Genomic DNA, 21149 nt, shown 5'->3' on the forward strand with positions numbered 1-21149 from the left:
CAGCAGTGGCCACAGGACTAGAAAAGGTCAGTTTTCATTCCAATCCCAAAGAAAGGTAATGCCAATAAATGTTCAAACTACCACACAATTGCACTCATTTCACAGGCTAGCATGGTAATGCTCAAAATCCTTCAAGCTAGGCTTCAACAATACACGAACCAAGAACTTCCAAATGTGCAAGCTGGATTTAGAAAAGGCAGAGAAACCACAGATCAATTGCCAACATCCAATAGATCATAGGAAAAGCAAGGGAATTCCAGAAAAACATCTATTCTGCTTCACTGACTATACTAAGGCTTTGGCTGTAAATATCACAATAAACTGTGGAGAATTCTTAAAGAGATGGGAATACTGAACCACCTTACCTGCCTCCTGAGAACTGCTGGTCAAGAAGCAGCAGTTAGAACCAAAGAAGAAATAACAAACTGGTTCAAAATTTGGGAAAGGACTACATCTAGGCTATATATTGTCACCCTGCTTATTTAGCTTATATGCATAGAACATCATGCAAAATGCTGGGCTAGATGACTCACAAGCTGGAATCAAGATTGCCGGGAGAAATATCAATAACCTCAGCTATGCAGATGACACCACCCTAATGGCAGAAAACAAAGAGGAACTAAAGAGCCTGTTGCTTAAAACTCAGCATTCAAAAAACAAAGATCATAGCATCCGGTCCCACCACTTCATGGCAAACAGATGGGGAAAAAATCGAAAAAGTGGCAGACTATTTTCTTGGGATCCAAAAATCACTGTGGATGCTGACTGCAGCCATGAAAAACACTTGCTCCTTGGAAAAAAAGCTATGACAAACATAGACAGTGTATTAAAAACCAGAGACATCTGTTTGCCAACAAAGGTCTGTATAGCCAAAGCTATGATTTTTCCAGTGGTCATGTACGGATGTGAGAACAGGACCATAAAGAAGGCTGAGCGCTGAAGAATTGATGCTTACAACTGTGGTGCTGGAGAAGACTTTTGTGTGTCCTTTGGACAGCAAGGAGATCAAACCAGTCAATCCTAAAGGAAATAAACTCTGAATATTCATTGGAAGGACTGATGCTAAAGCTCCAATACTTCGGCTACCTGATGTGAAGAGCCAACTCACTGGAAAAGACCCTGATGGTGGGATAGATTGAGGGCAGGAGGAAAAGGGGGCAACAGAGTTTTGAGCAAACTCTTGGAGATAATGAAGGGAAGCCTGGCATGCTGCCATTCACAGAAGCACAAAGAGTCGGATACTACAGAGCACCTGAGCAACAACAAATGCTCTATGAAAAGAGAGGGCAGGGACCTGCGATCAAGAAAAAACTTGTTTAATCAAGCTGAGGAGAATGTTAAAACCATCTTGGTCAGCTACAACTCAGAACTGCCACAGGAAATGTAAAACCAACCAACCAACAAAATCCAAACCAAGAAATCCCTAGATCCCGTCCCAGAGCAATTAAATCTGAAAATCTGTATCTTTAGTGACTTGGGCATCAAAAGTAAACTGCATTTTGGTAAAGAACCCACAGTATGAAATCTACCTTCTTAAAAACTCTGAAGTGTACAATACAGAATTGTTAACTCTATGCAAGTTATTGAACAGATTCCTACAATTTTTACATCTTGCATGATTGAAACTGTAACACATTAGAAAATGTGGTTTATACATAATACATTATTTTGGCTTAAAACAGAATGACATGTAACATGCTGCAACATGGATGAAGCTTGAGTATATGAGTTTAAGTAAATAAGCTAGCCACCGAAGGACAAATACTGCCCCTCCTCCTTCCTCTCTTCCTTCAACCTGGCCCCCTTTCCTCCCTTTGGAATCTTTGAAGACCCAAGGTACTTCTGTTCACTCTGTTTGCAGTACTTGGATCTGAAGTTTTGAGTCTTTGAAAGAGATTTGTGAGACCCTACAGTCTTTCCTCCCTGTCAGCTGTGCTCTCTGTTCCTGGGGGGTTAACTAGAAGATAGAAGACCTCAGTCAGACATCCTGTTTCTATAAATTCAGTCATTTGGTTGTCCAATGGACTGAGTGCTTCCAGGTGGAAGTGGTTGACAGGGTTCTTTACAGTCACACCTGGTCTTGGATGAAAGTTAACACCTTAGACATGTATCTACAGGTTAACTTAAATTTATTGAGACCAGCCCTATAGACCCTGTGACTGCACTTACCACTAAGCATTTCTTTTGGTGCATATACAATCAGGTGCTCTGGGACCAAGAGAGAATTTACCACCTCTTTAGAATCAGAAATAGGGACACCTACCCTAGCACTGGTACAAACTATATTGCCATCAAAACAGGAAACAAGCTCAGATTCCCTTCAGACACACCACTGAATTGTCTAAGAGAACTACTAGCTGGATGAACTAAAAATGAAAAATCTTATCAGATACTGCACCCAGGATTGGCTTATCTACTCGTTGGGAAATGGATTTAGCACCATTTAACACAAGGGTAAAAACAATGAGTTAACCTATGTCCAAGTCTTTATGTACCTCTACCAAGATCCCCACAAAATGAGAAAATGTAAGCTCAGAGACTCTGATAAATGCTCCTTCAAAGTTCTTTTGGCAAAGGTTGGGATGGAAGATGCCCTCAGTGTTCTCCTGATTCTTCCAAAGCAGGCAGGGAGGGCAAGGGAAGTTGTGGCTGCCCTCCAGACTACAAGACCTGGGAGAAAGTCCTTACCACTGCCTCAGGTCTGCCTCCTAATGCCCCTTCTCCCATGCAATTTTGATCAGGAAATAAGCTTTACCTTCCACATGAAGAAAGGTCTCCCTCAGGCAAAATTTGTCCCCAAAGAGAGGTACCAGATGGGGAAGGGAGAACCATGTAGAGTCATGTTCCTTTTCCATGCAAAACATCATTCAATGAGATGCTGGGGAAAAAATGGGTTTCATATTATGAAAACCTCCCAAATTTAGGTGAATTTGGGTGCCTTAAGCCCTCACTTGGAGGGATGTGATGGTCATCCTCAATTGGTATTGCAAGGATAAAGAAAAAGCTATAATCCTAGATCAGGCCAGAAAAGGATCTAAAATCCTAGATCAGGTTGATGAACTGCTGTGGGTGGACACTGAGATAGCCCCTGCAGAAGAGGCAATCTCCTCTGCAAAGCCCAATTGGGACCCCAACACAAATGCAGAGATGGAATCCCTAAGATACGTCATTATTTGCCCACTGCAGGAATGACCCAGTGGGTCCAGAACACCATTAATTATAATAAAAGAGGTTACTCAGGGAGAGAAAGGAAATCTGGCCCTGGTTTGGGGAAGGCTCGTGGAGGTGCTAAAAAATTTTATCCACATGAATCTAGAAAGTTATTGAAGGTAGAGTCCTGCTGGTCCATCCCTTCCTAACCCCAGGCAACCCTGACATATGGAGAAAATTATAAAAACTAGAAAACCAGAGACCCCATCTCTGAGCTAGCAGAGAAGGCCAAAAAAAAAAAAAAGGTGTTTCTAATTAGGGACCAGGAGAAAGAGGACATGAGAACAGGAGGAAAGCCCAGTTTGGATACAGGGGCTACCTTCTCTATTTTTCCTTTCCAACCTGGACCTTTAAACTCCCCGACTAAAACAGTGATGGGGGTAGATGGAAAACCCCCAAACTGAACTTTGACTAAGCCCCTCCACATAAGGTGGGCAATTGGCAAGGGACCCTTATATATTCTCAGTTGCTCTGTTCCTCTACTAGGGAGAGATCTTTGCCACCTGTAGACCAGAGTGACTTGGGGAAAGCTAGAAACCAATAACTTTGTCTAGTACCTGTATGAACATTTGCAGTCAGACACAGGAAAGGAGAACGCCTTCCATTTCTCAAATAAAGTCAATCCCCAGGTATGATATGTCTCCAGCCTGGCACTAGCTATAAATGTCTTACCAGTAAAGATCCTCCTGAAGCCAAATGCTCCCTGCGCCTAGAAAAGACCCCTTGAAATCAGAAGTTCTTGAGGGCCTTAGACCACTAATTAACAAATACTGGGATGTCAAAATCCTAATCACCTATGAGTCTCCCTGAAACACCTCAATCCTGTTAAACCAAACAGATCTTATCGAGTCATCCAGGATCCAAGAGTGGTCAGTGAGACTGTGGTTCCAACCTACCCGCCAGTCTCAAACCCATATGCCCTCCTAACACAAGTCTTGGGAACCACTAAGTACTTTTCAGTCCTGGATTTAAGGATGCTTTCTTTTGTGTTCCCCTCCATCCTGAGTCCCAAAAGGTTTTGCTTTTGAGTGGCGAGATCCATAAACAAGGTAAGCCATATACCAGGGTTTCAGAGACAGCCCCCATGTTTTTGGGACTTCCCTGGAGAGAGAACTAAGAGAATTAACCATAACAAACAGTAGCCTAATACAATATGTAGGTGATTTGCTCATAGCAAGCCCAGACTTTACTAGCTCTTAAATGGATACTAATAAAACCTTAAATTTTCTTTATGAAAGGGGATAGCAACTGTCCCCCTAAGAAAGCTCACATAAGCTTAATCTAAGTAAAATACCTTGGGTTTATAAGGAAAAAGGATGTTACAGAAGGAAAAAGAATGTTGACCCACAGAGGAAATCCTTTATCTTGAATAACCACTGTCCCCAAACTAGGAAACAGTTTTTGGGGATAACTGGAGTTTGCCAGATCTGGGAAATTTATGGGAATCTAGCCCAACTCCTATATGAAAAACTAAACAAGAAGACGGGCCACTTGATTGGGATGAGACCTGTAAGGTGACCTTTAACACTCTGAAAGAGGCGGTCACTTGGGCCCTGCTTTAGACCTCCCAAATCCAGAAAAGCCTTTTAGGTTGTAGGTCTCTGAACAGGTGGGCCCACTTAGGATGTTGGGACAAATGGAGAGGGCTATATTACAGCCTGTGGCCTATCCCTCAAAACAATTAAATGAGGTAACCAAAGGCTGGCCCACTTGCCTCTGGGAGAAGTAGCCACACTTTCATGGTTAAAAAAACCTCTAAATGGTCCACAGTGGACCCACTGTGGTGGGTTAACCCACTACAATGTACATGCCCCACCAGGTAAAAGCAGTATCAGAGACTAAAGGGGTTAGATAGACGACATGGTGGAGGGGAATTACCCAATACATACCCCTCTCCTTAACACCCCAGCAATAAAACTAAAGGTCTGTCAGACTTTAAATCCAGCCTCCTTAATATGAGATCCCCATATTTCCCCCAATGTGCAATGCATGCATGCACGTTATAGATGAATTTTACTCTTCTTATCCTGACCTACCTGTGACACCTGTAACTGACTCAGAAGTATGGCACAAGGATGCCAGTAGCTTCAGGGAAAAGGAGAGAGGAAACTGGGATATCCACAGGGAGCCCAGAAGAAACCAGGGAGAGTGGGTCTCTTGCCTCAGGGACCTCAGCCCAGCAGGCTGAACTTTTCCCCCTGACAAGGGCTCCAGAACTAGAGGAGGGAAGAAGGATTAACATCTGTATAGATCTAAGTATACTTTCCTCATCCTGCATACCCATGCAGCAATCTGGAGCTAAAGAGGGATGCTCAGAGCCCAAAGTTCTCCTATTAAACACACAGAAAAGCTCATTCTCAGGCTTCTTGAGGTAGTCAATTTTCTTGCTAAATTAGCTGTCATCTACTGCAAGGGTTAACAAAAGGGAGAAGAAAAGGAGACCCAGGGGAATAGGGAAGTGGATCAGGAGGCCAAAAGACCTGCCAGGGCAGATCTCCCACCCAACACTGCTATCTTCCCCCTTTTTTCCCCAGAAGAACATTTCCAATATGCTAAGCAGACTTGGGAGATCAGGTCACATAAGTGGTTGCAGACTGACCAGGTTCAAATAATACTATTCCTTCCCACTCCAAAGTCTAGAAAATTTTTAACTCCTTACATGAAACACCCATTTTGGAAAAGATAACCTGGAAACTTTACTTAAGCCCATTTCTCTACCATCCCCATATTTGGCTATGGTTACTAGGCAAATAACACAGAGTTGTGATACCCATCCAAGAAATAATCCAAAACCCAGACTTCTGCCACCTCCCCTAATGAAACCTGTCTAATACCAGGGGTCACTCAGGAGAAGACTGGCAGGTGGGTTTTACAGCTATGCTGGAATGGCAAGGGTATTGTTTACTAGTTTTTGTTGATGTTTACAAGGTGGATTGAAGCATTCCCTAGTAGAACAGAGTTACAAAAGTCTGTAAAGCTTTATTAAAGAGAGACTGCCTGGGTTTGGGCTGCCCCAGTCACTCCAGAGTGACAAAGGCACCATATTTACAGTCATGATAACCCAAAACTTGGCCTCATGTTTATGAATCAAATATCACCTTCACTCTTCAGAACATGAGACCCCAGGTCGGTTGGTATTCAATATGCTACTGGGGATAAACAGCTCCAGAAAGAATGAAGAGGCTGGGCTAAAGGAGAAATGTCATTCAGTGGTGAATGTGTCAAACATGAAAGTAAAGTCTGATGCTGTAAAGTAAAGAACAATACTGCATAGGAACCTGGAATATTAGAGTCATGAAGCAAGGTAAACAGGACATGGTCAAGCAGGAGATGGCAAGAGTGAACATCAACACCTCAGGAATCAGTGAACTAACATGGACAGGAATGGGCGAATTTAATTCAGATGACCATTTTACCTAGTACTGTGGACAAGATTCCCTCAGAAAATGGAGTAGCCCTCATGTCAACCAACGCTCATAATCAACAAGAGAGTCCAAAATGCAAACTTGGATGCAATCTCAAACACAACAGAATAATTTTGGTTCATTTCCAATGTAAACTGCTCAACATCACAGCAATCCAAGTTTGTGCCTCAACCACTAAAGCTGAAGAAGCTGAAGTTGAATGGTGCTATGAAGACCTACAAGACCTTCTAGAACTATCATCAACAGAAGATGCCCTTTTCATCAAAAGGGGCATGAATGCAAAAGTAGGAATTGAAAAGATAATCCAGGTATCTGGAGCAAAGTTTGATCTTGGAGTACAAAATGAAGCAGGGCAAAGGCTAACAGAGTTTTCCAAAGAGAATGCACTGGTCATAGCAAACACCCTCTTCCAACAACACAAGAGACAACTCTACACATGGACATCACCAAATGGTCAATATAGAAATCAGACTGATTAAATTTTTGCAGTCAAATATGGCAAAACTCTACACAGTAGGCAAAAACAAGACCTTGAGCTGACAATGTCTCAGATCATCACCTCCTTATTGCAAAATTCATGCACAAATTGAAGAGAGCAGGGAAAACAACTAGGCCATTTAGGTATAATTGAAATCAAATACCTTATGATTATACAGAGGAGACAACAAGTAGATTCAAGGGATTAGATCTGGGAGACAGAGTGCCTGAAGAACTATGGACAGATATTCAAAACACTGTACAGGAAGTGGTGACCAAAACTATCCCCCAAAAAAAGAAATGCAAGAAAGCAAAATGGTGTCTGAGGAGGCCTTACAAATAGCTGACAAAAGAAGAGAAACAAAAGGTAAAGAAAATAGAGAAAGATATGGAGCTATTAATAGCCTTCTTAAGTGAACAATGCAAAGAAATAGAGGAAAAAATAGAATGGGAAAGACTAAAGATCTCTTCAAAGAGATTGGAGATACCAAATGAACATTTCATGCAAAGATGGGCAAAATAAACATCAGAATGGTAAAGACCTGACAGAAGCAGAAAGGATTAAGAAGAGGTGGCTAGAATACACAGACGAACTGTACAAAAAAGGTTTTAATGACTCAGATAACCATGATGATGTGGTCACTCACCTAGAGTCAAACATCCTGGGGTGTGAAGTCAAGTGGGTGTTAGGAAGTATTACTACGAACAAAGCTAGTGGAGATGAGGGAATTCCAGCTGAGCTATTTCAAATCCTAAAAGATGATTCTATTGAAGTGCTGCACACAATGAGCCAGCAAATTTGAAAAACACAGTAGCCACAAGACCGGAAAAGGTCATTTTCATTCCAATCCCAAAGAAAAGCAATGCCAAAGAATGTTCAAATTACCATACAATTGCACTCATTTCAAATGCTAGCAAGAGTACGCTCTAAATCCTTCAAGCTAGGCTTCAACAGTATGTGAACTCAGAACTTCCAGTTGTACAAGCTGGATTTAGAAAAGGCAGAGGAACCAGGGATCCAATTGCCAACATACACTGCAACACAGAAAAAGCAAGGGAATTCCAAAGAACCATCAGCTTCATTGACTGTGCTAAACCCTCTGACTGTGTAGATCACAACAAACTGTGGAAAATTCTTAGAGACAGGAATACCAGACCATTATGCCTGTCTCCTGAGAAACCTGTATGCAGGTCAAGAAGCAACATTTAGAACTGGACATGGAACAATGGACTGGTTCAAAATTGGGAAAGGAATGCATCAAGGCTGTATATTGTCACCCTGCTTATTTAACTTACATGCAGACTACATCATGCGAAAGGCCAGGCTGGATGACTCATAAACTGGAATTAAGACTGCTGGAAGAAATATCAATAATCTCTGATATGCAGATGATACCAGTTTAGTGGCAGAAAGCCAAAAGGAACTAAAGAGCCTCTGATGAAGGTGAAAGAGGTGAGTGAAAAACCTGGCTTAAAGTCAACAGTCAAAAAACTAAGATCATGGCATTTGGTCCCATCACTTCATGGCAAATAGATGGGGATAAAATGGAAACAGCGGCAGACTATTTTCTTGGGCTCCAAAATCACTGTGGATAGTGACTGCAGCCATGAAATTAAAAGACGCTTGCTCCTTGGAAGAAAAACTATGACAAACCTAGACAGTGTATTAAAAGCAAAGACATGTCTTTGCCAACAAATGTCCATATAGTCAAAGCTACGGTTTTTCCAGTGGTCACGTATGGATGTGAGAGTTGGACCATAAAGAAGGCTGAGCACCGAAGAATTAATGCTTTTGAACTGTGGTGCTGAAGAAGACTCTTGAGAGTCCTTCGGACTGAAAGTAGGTCAAACAGTCAATCCTAAAGGAAATCAACTTTGAATATTCATTGGAAGGACTGATGCTGAAGCTTCAATACTCTGGCTACCTGATGCAAAGAGCTGACTCACCGGAAAAGACCTGATGCCGGGAATGATTGAGGACACAGGGAAAAAGGGGCAACACAGGAGAAGATGGTTGGATGGCACCATCGACTCAATGGACATGAATTTGAGCAAACTCTGGGAAATAGGGAAGGGCAGGGAAGTTCATGGGGTGGCAACAAGTCAGCGAACATGACTGAATGATTGAACAGTAACAACATCCTGGTGGCCCCAAACTTTAGGGAAGGTAGAGCATGCCAACCAGATTCTTAAAAGAGCCCTAGGTAAACTACGTCTAGAGCTACTCTTCCAGATGTATGCTATCACACCATGCACCCATCTTGGTCACGGCATAGCCTTTCAGATAAAAGGGGAAAATAGCTTTATGCCCTGGAACCAGCAACACTTGGCTATATTTACCCCCACAGTGACATCTGTAATGCCACTTGAATCCTTAATTTCTCTCTTGATCAACATCCCCTGAGTGGTGTTCCCTATTTTCTTCAAAAAAAAAAAAAAAAAACAGGAGTGTCTCCAACAGGAGAGTCTGTGGAAGACCTGGACAGTTCACAATGTACAGTAACCTTCAGCATTTGAACTGACAGGAAAAACCAGGATCCAGCAATTGCTCTGCAGTAATATGATTTAGCCCAAAGCCTAGAAATTAGAAGTAAAAAAAAAAGAAAAAGACACACTACACCTATCCCTAGGTTTGAGGCCCTCCTTAGATGCCATCATCCAGTCTTGAAAATCCATGCTCTGTTCGGTATAACCAACATGTCCCGATTTCTAAATCACCCTGATTTCTAAATCAGATGGGCACCTTTGACGGTTATTATTCCCTTGTAGGGGTCCTCATCCCTGAGAACCGAGCCCTATGGTGGCAATCCACATATAACGCTCTCTACCTTGAGGATACATACCAAGATGCCGCTCAGCACTTGAGTCCCTTTCCAAACACTCTTATTGCTCCCGGCTTTTGGGCAAGCAGGGTGACAATTTTCACCCAGATACTGAAGTTTCTGCCCCGTCTGTTATGATGTGTTCCACTTGTAAGAGAGAAGTTCTATCCCCATTTGGCAAAACCATTTTGTCACCCAGCTTGAACCCAGTCATGGTCTCTGCATTATATGCAGGAATAGAGCTTACTTACCTCTTCCCCTTTTTTGGTCAGGGACCTGCTCTCTAGGGTAAGTCACACTTCACACAGTTCTGGCCTGGAGTAATGCCTCCTTGCCTCAATCAGTGTATCACCACCAGAGGATATACTGCGTAGTGATGTTTACCCTCTTGTTTCTGGCCCTGGGATTAACCTCAAGGTTTGGCAGGAGCTGCCACCAAAGGGACCTCTCTACGTAAGTTTCAGCAGCTTTCTAGTGACACTGCTGTAACCACAAAAAGACTGTAAGGACCCTCTGATGTCTACAATCCCAAGAAGATTACTTAGCCACTATGATCCTACAAAATCACCAGGCCCTATAATGACCTTAGGACAGGGGAGCACCTGTCTATCTGAAGGAAGAATATTGTTTTTTTTTTATTATAACCAGTCTGGCCAGGTCCAAGAAGGTATTAAGGGCCACAAAATAACCACAAGTGCACGGCAGGTACTTGGCACTTTCTCTCCTTCCTCCCTTGGCTCCTGCCATTTCTGGGTATCTTGTTAGGCCTCTGGTTTGGGCCCTGTCTGTTTCAACTGCTCACAAAGTTTAGCAGGCTCCAACAGCTTCAGACTAAAGTGATATTACTAAAGTGTGGCTTCCCTGGTAGCTTGGAAGTAAAGAATCTCCCTGCTAATGCAGGACATGTGGGTTCAATCCCTGGGTTGGAAAGATTCCTTGGAGAGGGAAATGGAAATCCACTCCAGTATTCTTGTCTGGAAAATTCCATGGTTAGAGGAAGCTGGTGGGTTACAGTCCATGGGGTCCCAAGAGCGTCAGACACGACTTAGTCACTAAACAAGAGTGGAAGCCAATAGAATATCTTGATTTAGATCAGGCAGAGAGAGACTTCTACTCTACTAGCCAGGATAATGCCCACTCTAAACAAGAAGTAGTTACAGAAGAGACCTCCTTATGGGAGGTCCCTATAAGGAACATGGAAATGACAAACCACCACCAGTCAAAAGCATTAGTTCAGTTCAGTCGCTCAGTCATGTCCGACTCTTCGCAACCCCATGAATCACAGCACGCCAGGCCTCCCTGTCCATCACCAACTCCCAGAGTTCACCCAAACTCATGTGCATCGAGTCCGTGATGCCATCCAGCCATCTCATCCTCTGTCGTCCCCTTCTCCTCCTGCCCCCAATCCCTCCCAGCATCAGGGTCTTTTCCAAAAGCATTAAGGAAGGGTCAAAAAAATGGAAGAGACACTAGCTCATAATATATCCTGACAACCTACCAGAAACCTTTCCATCTTGGCTAAGTCATGCTCATAACACCAGGAAGGACCCAAATATGGCAAAAGTAAGATGAGTAGCCAGAGACAACCTGGAAACTAATCCATCACCATAAAACCTGAGACTAAATGCCACATGGCAGAGCAGTCCTCCTGGGTTCCCTTACCCCACTGCTCTCCATCTGGGCATCCCTTCCCAATAAAGTCTTTTGCTTTGTCAGTAAGTGTGTCTCCTCAGACATTGCTGAGTGTTAGATAAGAGCTCACTCTTGGGTCCTAGAAGGGATCTCCCTTCCAGTAATATAAGCTCTGAGTGCTCAGATAAATGGATGTGTTCTTGCAGATGCTGTTGGTAACTAACTCTCCTTCCCTCCTCTTTTTGGTTTCTATATTCTCAGCTGTGTTTGTGCAGTAACATTCTCAGGGAAAGCAGAACTCTCACCCAACCATTAACATTCTCAGGGAAAGCAAAACTCTCTCACCCAACCACAGATTCAGGAAATGCAATATGACTGATCAAAGATAAGTAAGCTAAGAGTTACCCCTTTGCTAAGGAGTAAACATGACCTAGTGCTCGCAAATAACATAAGAGTTATATGTTAAGACAATTTCAATAAGAGAAATTGTCCAGGGTTTCTCCTGAGCAGGACTTTTCTCCCTGATATAAGAGAAATCTTTTCTTCTCACTTTAGGTGAATTGCACAGCAAGTGACATTTAGAGCTGAAGCAGCCCTCCTGCAACCAGGAAGCATCAAGCTAAATGATGAAAACTCACTACTGAAGATGGTAGAGCAGAGAGGTAAATAAAGAGTCCAAGTTCTTAATGATACTGTGTGACTGTACTCACTACTGAAGATGGTAGAGCAGAGAGGTAAATAGAGAGTCCAAGTTCTTAATGATACTGTGTGACTGTACTCACTACTGAAGATGGTAGAGCAGAGAGGTAAATAGAGAGTCCAAGTTCTTAATGATACTGTGTGACTGTACTCACTACTGAAGATGGTAGAGCAGAGAGGTAAATAGAGAGTCCAAGTTCTTAATGATACTGTGTGACTGTACTCACTACTGAAGATGGTAGAGCAGAGAGGTAAATAGAGAGTCCAAGTTCTTAATGATACTGTGTGACTGTACTCACTACTGAAGATGGTAGAGTGGAGAGGTAAATAAAGAGTCCAAGTTCTTAATGATACTGTGTGACTGTACTGGAAGTAAGCACCTACTTCCAGATTACTTTGTATAAGATTTCTTTTTCTTACTTAGCCAGTGCTAGTTAATTATTATTGTACTTGCATCTGCAAGTATTCGACATGATGATTCGTTTTAACATGATGAGCAAAACAGACTTAGGAAGAGGTTGAAGAAGTCATCGGTACAAGAAAAGTACTATTTCTACATCTTTGCACATAACCATGATTCCTCTCTCTTTCCACAACATAGCAGAAACACATATCAGAGATTCCCTTGCTTTAAAATTACTGATGTGTGTATCTCTCTTCCCTATTAGACTGTGATCCCCTAGAAGGTAAAGACTATGTTATCTCTCTCTTGGAATCCCCTCCAGCTCTAATGTAATGCTTTGCACGTGCTAACTCAGTCAGTGTTGAATTGAGTGAACTGAAGTTTGAAGTCTGTAGCTGAGTGGTTTATGAAGAATGGGATAAGGTGTGAGTTGAATGAGGTTCTCCAGAGAGATAAAAATGTCGGGAGGATTAAACACATCTTCAAAAGCACTCTATGAAATGAATGTCAAGACATCTGGAATTGGTCTTCATACCATCACCATGATCCCATCAACACTTGAATTATTAAGTTGAGGTAGAATAATCACACTAGAAAATCTTTGAAACTTTTCATTTGCTTCAGTGATAAACATTTGGTATTCCTCATTAGTTCACTAAAATGATTATTTATTTGGATTGTGATTCTTTTCTCAGTGTTGTCTACTACCTTAAAGGACCATGTGAACAACTGGCTGCCCCTCTCTTTCACCTCAGCAACAGAAACATCACATCAGTTTGGCTCACTTTCCCAGCAAGGACAGTCATGTGCACTGATAATGGAGTTAAAAATAACTCTCCCTATTTGGAATTCAGGATGGGTAGGGGACGCATCAGCTTCCAAGACCACAGCCTTTCAGAACTGTCAACTGCCACTCAAATGACTTAGCTGCAAAGCATTTCAATAGCAAATATTTTCCCTGTCTAGAAGGATTCAAGGATAGAAGGAAATCCACTTATAGTGACATAAACTCAAGGGGTGTCCTTTGTTAAAGTTAAATAACTCTCATTTAACATTATTATTATTTAATTGTACACAGAGCTCTAAGGTGACTCTGCAGGTTGTATAGTCATGTAGCCTTTGACTCTCAGGAGGTCAGTATCTGCACCATCCATCACAGATTATTAGCTATTCAATTTTTAAAGGTTGCCAGACATGGGGATTTCACTATCATTGAACAGAACCTGACCTGGTGTTAATTAGCAATAGAATAAAGTAGCTATCTCATCTCATCTGTTAAACTCTATGATACTGAAATAAACAGTGTATCTATCTGAAAGTGTCAAGGAGACATGAGGAGTCATTTCAGACCAGCCTAAAAGTTTTAACGTTATCACTAAAAAAAAAAAAAAAAAATTAACAGTCCATGCACAACAGATTCCTCGACTTTATTCGCTTTTGAACAGTTTTATTGTAAATTCTTAAGAAGACTGATTCCAATCATAAGCCTGCCACCACCCATCCAGCCTACTCTTGCAATTCTATCAACATGAACCACAGTCATTTTTCAGAAAACTCTACTGTCTTATTTTATATACCACTGTCTGTAGTGTGCTGAAGTGTGGCTCCTTGCTTTTACTATAAGGTAAAGCCTATAGTTCTCATGTCTCAGAAAACTAGTTTTCACTTTTACGTTGTCTTTTAACCAGATAAGGATAAATCTGAAAAAAACAGGCAAGATCTGTGTACACACTGAAATCTACAAAATATTGCTGGGAGAAATTTAAATGAGCTTTTAAAAATGATCTTTATTTTAACTAGTTGAAAGCCTCAATACTATTAAGATGTTATTAACGGTTCCCTCCAAATAGATATACAGATTCAATGCCATCTTAGTCAAAATCCAAGAAAAAAAATTGTTTTAGAAATTGAAGTGTGGATTCTAATACTTCTAAGGAAAATCAAAGGGCAAAACATCTTTGAAAAAGAATAAAAAGTTGGAGGATTAATATTACTGGATGTTAAAACTTAAATTTTAAAATTTAAAACTTAAATTCTTAAATGACAGTAATTTGGGGAGTGTGGTATTGGTATCAGACAGCAGGGAATCCAGAAATAAATCCATACATATTTAGACAACTGATTTTTGACAAGGTTTAGAGACAACTCGGTAGACAAAGGATTTTTTAAAATAATGAGGCAACAAATATAGTTCTGTACGAAGATGATAAAGAAGATGAAGACAAAGAAGAAAAAAAAGAAAGAGCTTCAATCCATAGTTCACATTGTTTACCAAAAAATTAATCAAATATTTAATAAGTGTGGAAACTAAAAAAATGAAATTTCTAGAGGGAAACAAAGAAGAAAAATATTTGTTACCTGAGTTTGGCAAAGACTTCTTTTATGACATGAACATGACACTTAGGTGAACACATACAAGGGAACAGCTGCTTCTGCTGGGGTGGTCTGTGAAAGAAAGGAAGGGAACTGTCTGTGGGATAAAGGGAGAAAGGGCTTCGAGCCAAAAAAGAAAGCATTGCAAAGTTAGGATGAGTGAGAGAGCACTCATCGGGGTCAGACCAGAGTTTTGCAGATGTTGCTGAGAGAGAAGACAGGAAAGGTTAGAGCCAGATTGTGAATTCTCAGCTAAAAGAGTGTCTCTATCCTGTAGGCAATGGGACCTACAGAAGGATCTTAATCAGGTGAGTAACATGATCAACTTCATATCCTGAAGAGGGGACTTTGTCGGTGACAGGGTCAAAGACAGAATGTAAAGAAGGACCAATTAAGGTCAGTTTCCATGCTCCAGACAAGAGATGGCATGAGAGATGGCGACGGAGTAAGCCAGGTTATTAACTGTGATGAAGTAGAGTTTACAGTCCATCACACACGTTGAAGGCACAATGGAAGATTGACTGGATGTGAAGAATAATGGGTTAGGGGAGGGCAGCACCTGCTGAGCAAGTAAAGAGAATACGAAGGTGTTTTGTGTGTTTTGGTTTTTTGGTAACTATATGAATGGAGATGTGCATGTGTGCTAAGTCGCTTCAGTCATGTCTGACTCTTTGCAACCCTATGGACTATAGCCTGCCAGGCTCCTCTGTCCACATGATTCTCCAGGCAAGAATAAGGAGTGGGTTGCCATGCCCTTCTCCAGGGGATCTTCCAGACCCAGGGATATTGTTTATTAATTTAGGAAAAATAATAGAGTAGGGAGTACTTGGTTACTGAGTTTGGGGAGAATTTTAAACCCTTTGAGAATTGTTGTGTCAAATAAGGTATAACAGCACCAGCCTTAACAGAAGCCTCTAGTTTTCTGATTTCTGCTACTACAGAAAACTTAATTATATCAAAGTCAACAAAGTCTAGTGTAAAGGAAGCCCAGTGGAGGAAAGCCACTTCAAAGGAAGAATCACCTACGGCACCACAGAGAGCCTGAAGGGCAAAACACAGACTGGAAGAAGTTTACAATTCATCTGTCTGATCAAGGACTCACTTTAGAATAATCATGGTGTCATAGAGAGAGATTTATTTTATAGTCACTCTATTTGGGGGAAGGTTTTTTGGAAGCATTTTCATGCTGGATCCTTTTTCACCTTTGACGTTTATAAACCCATCGTGGTATTGCTGGATCTGCCTTGTGGCAACTTGGCTCACACTACCTGTGGCATTGCTGGAGGTAATGCATTTGTTAAATGCATCACCTGTTATAATCACTTTTATAATAGGTAATGCATTTGTTCCTGGAGAAAGACGTTTTATCATCATGAATCACTGGGCAAGAGTGGGCGGGATATTCCTGTGGAATTATCTGATGAGATATAGCTATTTCAGACTAGAGAAAATTTACCTCAAAGCCAGTCTCAAATGCGCCCCTGGATTTGGTTGGGCCATGTAGGCTGGTGCCTATATCTTCATTCAGAGGAAATGGAGGATGACAAAAGTTATTTTAAGACATGATTATTTTTGTGATATCGGTGAACCACTTCAGCTCCTCATATTCCCAGAAGGGATTGATCTCATAGAAAATAGCATGGCTTGAAATAATAAATTTGTTGAAAAGAATGGACTTCAGAAATATGAATATGTCTTATATCCAAAAACTACAGCTTTAACTTTTGTAGTAGACCATCTAAGAACCTGCATGCTGCCCATGACATCAAGGTGACATACTCTCACAACATTCCTCAGAGAGGCACCTCCTTCTCAGGGACTTTCTCAAGGAAATCCACTTCCACGTCCACTGATACCCAATGGATACCCTCCCCGAGTCGAAGGAGGACCTCCAGCTCTGGTGCCAAAAATGGTGGGAGGAGAAGAAGAGAAGCTGTGCTCCTTCTATTGAGGAGAAAAGACATTTAGCTTTATGAGACAGGTTGCCATTCCAGCTTGCAAGTCCGAGCCCAGGGTCCTTGTGGTCAAATTGTTCTCTTACTGTACTGGACCCTGCTCAGTCCTGCAATTACCTGCTCATCTATTTGTACAGTTTGTCCAGTGATATTTTATAATCATCACCTCTGTGCTGCAGGAGAGAATATTTGATGGACTGGAGGTCATCAGACTTGCATGTTACCATTTTTTAGACAAACAGCCACGTTTAAGTGACAAAGAAAAATGAGTAAGATTCTAAGGTTCACTGTAAAAGCTTAGGGACTTTTTGGAAATGTTTTAAGGCTCTGTAAACTGAGATGTATTTTTGCACAACTATGTCAAATATTTCTAACTACTATTGTTATTTGTTACAAATATTTTCCCTTAATTTAGTGGGAAAATATTGCTATATACATAGTGTTTTGTTTTTTTTTTACATCTCTGAATGTAATTTCAACACTGTAGCAGGGAGCAATCACTGTGAAGTAATACAAGCCAGAATATTAGTAAACAATCATCAGGCTGTTAGCAGACATGGTACACACAAGACTGTGTTAAAGGCCCAATCATACTTCCCAACAACTCCCAGACAAGAGGCAGATTTGGGACTCCTATGCACCGGCCAGATCAAGTGCTGGCACTTAACCATGGAGGTGAAGGCCCTTCCTCTTAACTCCTCTTGGCACTGTCCCCACATTCCTGTCTATGCCACTCAAAACCTTGCATTCTGCCTTAATACCAAAAAAGAGAAACACTTTGTCTTTAAGCTGAACAAAATTCTGATAGGAAGCCCCTCATTGTTCATAAAATCTTTGCATCTAGTCTTGCACTGAGCTAGATGTCAGAAGACCACCTGGGTCATGAGGAAAATAAACCTAGGAAAATAAAACCTAGATGAGACACAAAGAGCAACCACTGGCTCTCCACTCAGAAACCTTAATTTGAATTTTTCAAGCTAGGAATTCATACAGTTTAGTTCTTTGTTTCTGCATAATTCTGCCTGCTTACTGCTAGTTTCTTTACAGCCTGTTGTCAGGTGTTGCTTTTTTGCATTAAAAACAGTATTTATCAAGCCACTACCTTTTTAAAGGAAAGCATAGCAGAATGTTCTGGTACTGACATCAGAAACTCTCTTTTGCAGTTGCGTCTTAGTTGAAATATTTAAAATCTGCCACAAAAAAGTAAGGTCACTGTATTTTCTATACATGCCTGGGTGTCTAATTTCTGCCATTAAAACAGCAATAATAACATGCTTGCAGAATAGGCCCCATGGTTTAACTTATATTATTCTATTCTTATAGTTTTGACAAATTTTATTCTTAAAACCAAAGTGGAGCCCTTTTTTATGACAGTAAGAGATCTCTTAGTTCCAGACTTCTTCCATTAGTAAAATTGAAACCCACTTTTGACCAATAGTAATTTTTAGGCAAACAGCCATTTGAGGCAATGGAAAATCTAGCAAACCAAAAGCACCAGCTCCTTCTGAGGCAAAGAAACCTGTGGGCATTGCTTCTACTCCACTGGAGTCCTGCAACTACTTTTCTTTTTTAATCATAATGGGAATGCGAGTCAGAGCAGCAGAAAATATGGGGCAATTAAAAAAGCCTTTAGGTCTTAAGCAAACCTGTCCACTTATTCCTACCGTGAACCAGTCTAAAATGCTGTTTCTTGCTTTGTGTATTCTTGGCAAGAATACCTTCTCATTAATTACATCACATTTTTACTGAACAATGACTTCCACCCCACGGCTTCCCTTATGTCTCAGTGATAAAGAATCCACCTGCGATGCAGGAGACGTGGGTTCGATCTCTAGGTCTGGAAGATTCCTTGGAAAAGGAAACAGCAACCCACTCCAGTATTCTTACCTGGAGAATCCCATGGACAGAGGAGCCTGGCAGGTTATAGTCCATGCGGATGCAAAGAGCGGGACACAACTGAACACACATACACATGACTTCTACCCTATGGAGGACACAGGTTTTGCTGTGAGCTGGACTTACCATGCAGACTCTTTCAGAAAGTCCTGGTTGTGGCAGCACTCTGTTGGCACACCATTTTTACTGGAAGAATACTAATTAGTGCCCCTAGTGACATGCCCCCACCTATATATAATTTTTCCCCCGATGCTGTTTTTAATTCTGATGGGGGCTACCAAGTAGTTATTAAGCACATCTGCTCCAAATCCAGCTGTTTAACTTTACTGGTTTTTAAGGTGGTTATTTTTAAGTTTTTTTTTTTTTTTTTAACTTAACTTAATAAAAGAGATTTCTAATTTAGGTCTAGCTTAGACATCTTTTAGTTATATTTAGAAACAAGAAACAGTTTAACCATCAGCATTACATTTGTCCTGGATCAGAGAGAAAAGCCCTGTGTTCTATCCACAGGTGTTTATAAGGTAACCCATTCACACTTCCTCCATCTTCTAATGGCTGTTACCTTCAGTTTGACTTTAATGTCATATCCTCGTTAACCCTCTGAAGTCTAAAAAAGGAGAACTCTTTTTCCCCCCATTTTTTTACCTTTTTTACCTTTTCCCATTTTTTTTTTTTACCATTTAAAGATGTTAAAAAACACCTTTAAGATAACATGCAAACTTTTTACCTACCCAGAATTAATAAGCATTGTACTTGCTCTAAGAGTTATAAATGGTAACTTCAAAATGGGAAAAAAAAAAATGTCTTTTTCAGTGTGTGTTTTTTTTTTTCTTTCCAATAAGGCTCCTTTAAAATTGTAATTATTTATATTTTTCTACAAATAATTATAATTATTTGAGTTTTTCTTCTTTTGTTCAAAAAAAAATTCAAAGAAATATGCACCCCATGACTTGGAATCTAAAATTAGTAACAAAGTATCAAGTAGAGGTTAATGTCAATACTTTGGCCACCTGATGGAAAGAACCAAATCACTGGAAAAGACCCTGATGCTGGGAAAGACTGAAGGCAGGGGAAAGGGACATAAGAGGATGAGACAGTTGCATGGCATCATCAACTCAATGGACATGAGTTTGAGCAAGCTCTGGGAGATAGCGAAGGACAGGGAAGCCTGACATGCTGCAGTCCATGGGGTTGTAGAGTCAGACACGACTTAGCCATTAAACAACAACAGAGTTTAATGCAGTTTGAATATTGTGTTTGTCCTCAGGGGTGATCCTCTCCCCACCTCTCACTGTGACTCTGGCTACATCTGGAATCTCACCTCAGTGATAAACTCAAGGGACTGTGAAATGTTTACAGTGCTGTATATCCCATTAATACACCTTTACCATTCAGAAATCTTTGAAATAAAGCAAGTGTAGCTTAAAAAAAAAAAAGATGGTACTTAGATGACACTGAAAAAAAATCCATATAATAAAAGATAATCCTACTTCAACCAAAATTAAAGACTCTGGTCTATGGCAAACACAGAAGCAAGAGACAAGCAAGAAACTAGAAGAAAATATTTTCAAGTTATAAATCTAATAAAGGAATTATATCCAGAATACAGAACTGTTAAACTCACTATAAGAAAACAAAAACCCTAACAAAATAGGCAAAAAAATTTGGATACTTCACCAGAGAAGATATATGGAGAGCAAAGCTCAATTATTAAAGAAATTCATTTTAAAGCCACTCTGTAATACCCCCTAGGAACCTACTAGAATGATTAAAATGAAGAAGATTGGCCTTACCAAGTTTTGGCAAGGACATGGAGGAACTCACCTTGAGCCAGACATCCTGGATGTGAAGTCAAGCAGGCCTTAGGAAACATCACTACAAACAAAGCTAGTGGAGGTGATGGAATTCCAGTTGAGCTATTTCAAATACTAAATGATGATGCTGTGAAAGTGCTATACTCAATATGCCAGCAAATCTGGAAAACTCAGCAGTGGCCACAGGACTGAAAAAGGTCAGTTTTCATTCCAATCCCAAAGAAAGGCAATGCCAAAGAATGTTCAAACAACTGCACAATTGCACTCATCTCACACACTAGTAAAGTAATGCTCAAAATTCTCCAAGCCAGGCTTCAACAGGATATGAGCTACCAGATGTTCAAGTTGGTTTTAGAAAAGGCAGAGGAACCAGAGATCAAATTGCCAACATCTGTTGGATCATCAAAAAAAGCAAGAGAGTTCCAGAAAAACATCTACTTCTG

At 40.8% G+C, this 21149-nt stretch overlaps 1 pseudogene; it reads left to right on the top strand.

The window, feature by feature from the left end:
• Nucleotides 1–16155: 16155 nt before the first annotated feature.
• Nucleotides 16156–17265, top strand: LOC104988648 (annotated as a pseudogene).
• The last annotated feature ends 3884 nt before the right edge of the window (nt 17266–21149 follow it).

This window comes from Bison bison, unplaced genomic scaffold (genome assembly GCF_000754665.1).
Source record: "Bison bison bison isolate TAMUID 2011002044 unplaced genomic scaffold, Bison_UMD1.0 scf7180017864139, whole genome shotgun sequence".
NCBI classification, from domain to species: Eukaryota; Metazoa; Chordata; class Mammalia; order Artiodactyla; family Bovidae; genus Bison; species Bison bison.